Raw genomic sequence first — 6,000 nt, forward strand, 5'->3', positions numbered from 1 at the left:
CTTACAAGAATGCCAGAAAGACTGATAGCCAGAGATTTGGAAAAGGGTTTGGACCCAGCAAAGGAGGACCACTAAACTAATAATTAAACTGAAAAGATAATATGAAGGCAACCCAATGTAAAACCAAAGCTTGGAAAATATCTTTCAAAGTGACAGGTGGAAAGTTTAAGGGGGATACATGCGCAAGTACTTCACACAGAAGGTGATGGGTGTTTGGAACGTGTTGCCAGCAGAGTTAGTGGAGGTAGGCATGGTAGATTCTTTTAAGGTGCGTCTGGGTAAATGCATGAGTAGGTGGGGAGCAGGGGGATACAGATGCTTAGGAATTGACTGACAGATTCATTTGGATCAGCTCAGGCTTGGAGGGCCGAAAGGCCTGTTCCTGGGCTGTACATTTTCTTTTTTCTTAGTTCTAATACATCAAAAGGAAAAGAGGAACAAGGACTAATGGAGACACATAAGAGTTGGGGACAGGAGACTGTGCAATGGAGAGTAAAAAAAGGCAGAGAAACCAAACAAGTTAAAGCAAATTAGAAATCTGAAACAAAAATAGAAAAGGCTGAAGAAACTGAATAATTTTGGAACATCTGTGGAAAGAAAGCAAAACAGATTTCACATTGAGCATAATATAACTCTTATTCCAAGAATAATTAGTTATTTTGCATCTTTCTTCACTTAAAAAAATACAGAAAGTTTGCCAGAAATATGAAGTGACCAAGAATGCATGGAACTGAGGAGCAAAAATAAATTAATATTAAAGAGGTTTGGTCTTGGGCACCATGGTGGCTGAATGGTTAGTCCTGCTGCCTCTCACAGGGAACTGGTTTCGATTCCAGCCTTGGGTGACTGTTTGTATGGAGTATGCACTCTATCTGCAAGGTTTCTGCCGTATGCTCTAGTTTCCTCTCATGCTCCAGAGATATACAGGTTTGGTAGACTGGCCACAGTAAATGTAGTGTTATGTGGATAGAGTATTGGGTGGGGTTGTCTGGGATGCCCTTTGGAGGATTGATGCAGACTCAACGTCCAAATGCCCTCTTTCCACATCGTAGATTTCAAAAGTTAGCTGGATTGAGGGCTGATAAATCTTCTGGACAATGTGATATTTTTCTTCAATAGAAAGATAATGGGTGCATTAGTGGTTAGCTTTCCAAATGCTGTAGTTTCTGGAAAGGTTCCTGCTAACTGGAAGGAAGCAAATGTAATTGCACTATTTAAGAAGGAAAGAATAGAGTGAATGAAGAACCACAAACCCATTAGTTTGACATTAGTAGGGAAAATGTTGGAAACTAATTATAAGAAATGTGTTAACTAAACATTTAGAAATGAATGTCAAAATTGTGCAGTCAATGTGGATTTATGGAAAGAAAACCATATTTGACAAACTTGTTGACATTTGTTGAGGATGTCTCAGATGTAATTTTTGCCTTCAGTGGAGTATTTTACCTGATGTTGGTTATCCCATAGGAAACTAGACACAGAATGTGCAGAGGTATTAACCAATGTGGGCAGCATGGTATCTCAGTGGTTAGCACTGTTGCCTCACAGCACCATGGACCTGGGTTTGATCCTTGCCTTAGGCAACTTTTTTTGTGTAGACTTTGCAGATTCTCCCCATGTCTACGTGGGTTTCCTCCCACAATCCAAAGATGTGCAGGTCAGGTGAATTGGCTATGCTAAATTCCCATAGTGTTAGGTGTATTAGTTGTGTTAAATGTCACAAAATGAGTTTGGGCGGATCCTCTTCAGACGGTCATTGTGGACTTGTTGGGGCGAAGGGCCTGTTTCCACACTGTGGGTAATCTAGTCTTAAAAAAAAGAGCAGCATGAAGCAATGTGGGCGGCACAGTGGCTCAGTGGTTAGCACTGCTGCCTCACAGCGCCAGGGTCCCAAGTTTGATCCCAGTCTCAAGCAACTGCCTGTGTGAAGTTTGCACATTATCCCCACGTCTGCATGGATTTTCTGTGGCTGCTCCGGTTTCCTCCAACAGTCTGAAGATGTGTAAGTTAAGTGGATTGGCCATGGGAAATGTAGGGGGTGGGTCTAGATGGGATGCTGTTTGGAGGGTTGGCGAGGACTTGTTGGGCTAAATAGCCCGTTTTCACACTGTTGGGATTCTATGATAAGCTTGAAATCATCTATACAATGTTACTAGTTATTCCAGGGAAAGCTAGAATATGAGAAGCTTGTACCCTCATGCTGACTCTTGCTCATTGAATGGTGTCTGACCTGCTGTGCTTTTTGAGCGCCACTTTGATTCTGATCTCCAGCATCTGCAGTCCTGTCTTTCTACAGGCCTCTCTATAGTCAGTGTGTCGGTGAGGCGATGGGACTGAGTAGTATTTTGAGGTTCTGCTTCATTTAAAGTCCTGTAACCCTGCCTGACCTCAAACATTTCCATGCCGGTGCTAAACAGGAAAAAAAATTCCGATCTGTTCCCCTTTCCTCTTACAGAACATCCTACAACCTTTCAGGGATATTGTTTACCCTGGATCGGAGAGACAAGATAACATGTGGGACTATTAACCTGAGAATGCCCTGTGTTCTATTGCCACTTTGCTGAGTTTCATGGTGCGGAAACTTAACCCTGTGTATTGTTGATGCACTTTGGATTGCTCTCCCCAAAATGTTGCAACTCTACCTGGTACTTAGCTGGTTCGAAAGAACCACACTCTTTCCCTATGACTGCCCTGCCTCTTCCTCCCTGCTGGTAGCCACTCAGTTCCTGTCCCCAAATCCTCTGGAGCTGCAGGATCATCAGATTCTGGAAGATGCGATCCTTGGATATTTCAACTGCAGTCACTGCACTTACTCAAGAATCCCTGTACTGGAGAAGCCAAGACAGCAGTGTATACCATTGACCACTGCAGTCACTTGCAAAGTCTCCTTCAACAGCAACCACCAAACTCAAGACCTCTACCACCTAGAAGGGCGAGGGCAACAGATACATGGAAACACCAGCACCTGCAAGTTCCCCTTCAAGTCACCCACCATCCTGACATGGAAGTATATCACCGCTCCTTCACTGTCGCTGGTCAAAATCGTGGAACTCACTGCTCAACAGCACAATGGGTGCCCCAACCCCCAAGGAGCACAGTGACTTAACGCAGCAGCTCATCACCACTTTCTCATGAGCAGCAAATTCTGGCATTGCTCATGACATCTGCATCCCAAGCACAAATTAAGAAGCCAGACTTTACATGTAATTATTGGATCTTTAATAATTAATGCATTTAATTTGTATAAGCATTCAGCTGTGGATACCACACAGCAATAAATCTCAATTAGTCCTTTTTAATGTAAACAAGCATTATTATTTCACAATTTATACTGTTAGAAAATTTAAAAAAAAGAGTCATTGGCTGAATTCAAAGGGGACTCTAGGAACACAGTGAGAGGAATCTGGTAAGCCAACCTGAGTCAGCATGTAACCTCCAATAAATACTATGTCTGATCCACATTGATCATGTATTGAATTGTTTGAATGACTGGTCAGGATGAGCTGAGTGGTGACACTTCCACAAATAAGTAGAAGATCAACCCCAACATGGGCGGCAGGATGGCACAGTCGTTAGCACTGCTGTCTCACAGTGCCAGGGACCTGGGTTCAATTCCCACCTTGGGCAACTATCTGCGGAGTTTTCACAATCTTCCAGTGTCTGTGTGGGTTCCCTCCAGGTGCTCTGGTTTCCTCCCATAGTCACAAAGATATGCAGGTTAGGTGAATTGGCCATGCTAAATTGCCTGTAGTGTTAGGTGTATTCGTCAGGGGTAAATGTAGGGGAATGGGTCTGGATGCGTTGCTCTTCGGAGGGTTGGTGTGGACTTGTGGAAACAGGCCTTTCAGCTCAACAAGTCCAATTTGAAACAGGACACTACCAAAAAGATACTGGCCTGCGTTTGGCAGTCAGCAGTGACCAAAATAATTTTCAAGAAGTCATACCTTGCCACATTAAAATAAATAAACTTGCTTTCATCAGGTAGGATTCCTTGTCCTGTACAAGATTAAGACCAAGTTAACAGCTTAGAAAAATGTGAGTGATTTTTAAAAAACAGTCAACAGTTGAAACAGGTACAATGTCCTCATTACGAGTTGCTTATGTTACTGTTTTGACACTTTCCTTCCTAGAAACACCAATATTGAAATTTTCTGACAAAATACTTTATTTCTCACTGATCAGAATAATGCTTTCAATCAGAGGCAGAGGAAATGCTGCAGTGAAGCTTTCAGAGCAGGGAGAGGCTTACTTGATGCATTTTCTGTCATCAGCCACTCTGGATTATTGGTGGGCTCCTAGATGATAGCACTCACTGACAGTGAGCAGAAGAGACACCAATGAAGGAACAGAGTTTAAGAGGTGTCCCTTTCCAAGGCAGAGATAAGGCAATTATTTTTGTCTGAGTCCCATTAGAGTATGGAATTCCCAGAGGTAGCTTGAGCTGGGTATTTTACTTCAATCAGTGACCAAGGTGGACAGGTTTTGATAGACAAAGGAGTGAAAGGTTATGGGATAGACAGAAGAAGTGGGGCTCAGAGGGTAACCAGATCACTGATGGTCCCATCAAACATCAGAACAGGTTTGAAGTCTCAACCTGTTCCAAAGAATCATATTCCGAGAACAGAGGGAGTATGTGCGAGTTAGAATATATTGATTAGAGGCTAAATATTTACCAAGTCTGGACTACGCTAAAGCCATGAGAAAAATGTATTAAAAAAAACAAATTGTAGTGGTGTGATTGTCAAATTTCATAATATTGGGAGCTAATTAAATGTTTGTGTAGGTAAGCAGAGTTGTAAAGGTATCAGAGCATAGATATTGAAAAAAATATATTTGGTAAACATTGGCAAAAATGGAGATGTTCAGAATTTCTCCAAATTTGTGGCCAATTCAAGGAGTAAATAAGGGAGAGACAGGAGATGTACATTCCTGTACTAGAGTGAACAATCTAATTCTGCTTCTATTGTTGTGGTTCTGTTCGCCGAGCTGGGAATTTGTCTTGCAAACATTTCGTCCCCTGTCTAGGTGACATCCTCAGTGCTTGGAAGCCTCCTGTGAAGCGCTTCTGTGTTGTTTCCTCCGGCATTTATGATGGCCTGTCTCTGCCGCTTCCGGTTGTCAGTTCGAGCTGTCCGCTGTAGTGGCCAGTATATTGGGTCCAGGTCGATGTGTTTGTTGATAGAGTCTGTGGATGAGTGACATGCCTCTAGGAATTCCCTGGCTGTTTTCTGTTTGGCTTGCCCTATAATGGTAGTGTTGTCCCAGTCGAATTCATGTTGCTTGTCGTCTGTGTGTGTGGCTACTAAGGATAGCTGGTCGTGTCGTTTCGTGGCTAGTTGGTGTTTGTGTATACGGATCATTAACTGTCTTCCTGTTTGTCTGATGTAGTGTTTTGTGCAATCCTTGCATGGGATTTTGTACACTACATTAGTTTTGCTCATGTTGGGTATCGGGTCCTTCGTTCTGGTGAGTTGTTGTCTGAGCGTGGCTCTTGGTTTGTGTGCTGTTATGAGTCCTAGTGGTCGCAGTAGTCTGGCTGTCAGTTCAGAAATGCTCCTGATGTATGGTAGGATGCCCAACATGTGCAAAACTAATGTAGTATACAAAATTCCATGCAAGGACTGCATAAAACACTACATCGGACAAACAGGAAGACAATTAACGATCCGTATCCATGAACACCAACTAGCCACGAAACGACACGACCAGCTATCCTTAGTAGCCACACACACAGACAACAAGCAACATGAATTCGACTGGGACAACACTACCATTATAGGGCAAGCCAAACAGAAAACAGCCAGGGAATTCCTAGAGGCATGGCACTCATCCACAGACTCTACCAACAAACACATCGACCTGGACCCAATATACCGACCACTACAGCGGACAGCTCAAACTGACAACCAGAAGCGGCAGAGACAGGCCACTATAAATGCCGGAGGAAACAGCACAGAAGCGCTTCACAGGAGGCTCCCAAGCACTGAGGATGTCACCTAG

The sequence above is a fragment of the Chiloscyllium punctatum genome, chromosome 30 (assembly GCF_047496795.1).
Source record: "Chiloscyllium punctatum isolate Juve2018m chromosome 30, sChiPun1.3, whole genome shotgun sequence".
Lineage (NCBI taxonomy): Eukaryota > Metazoa > Chordata > Chondrichthyes > Orectolobiformes > Hemiscylliidae > Chiloscyllium > Chiloscyllium punctatum.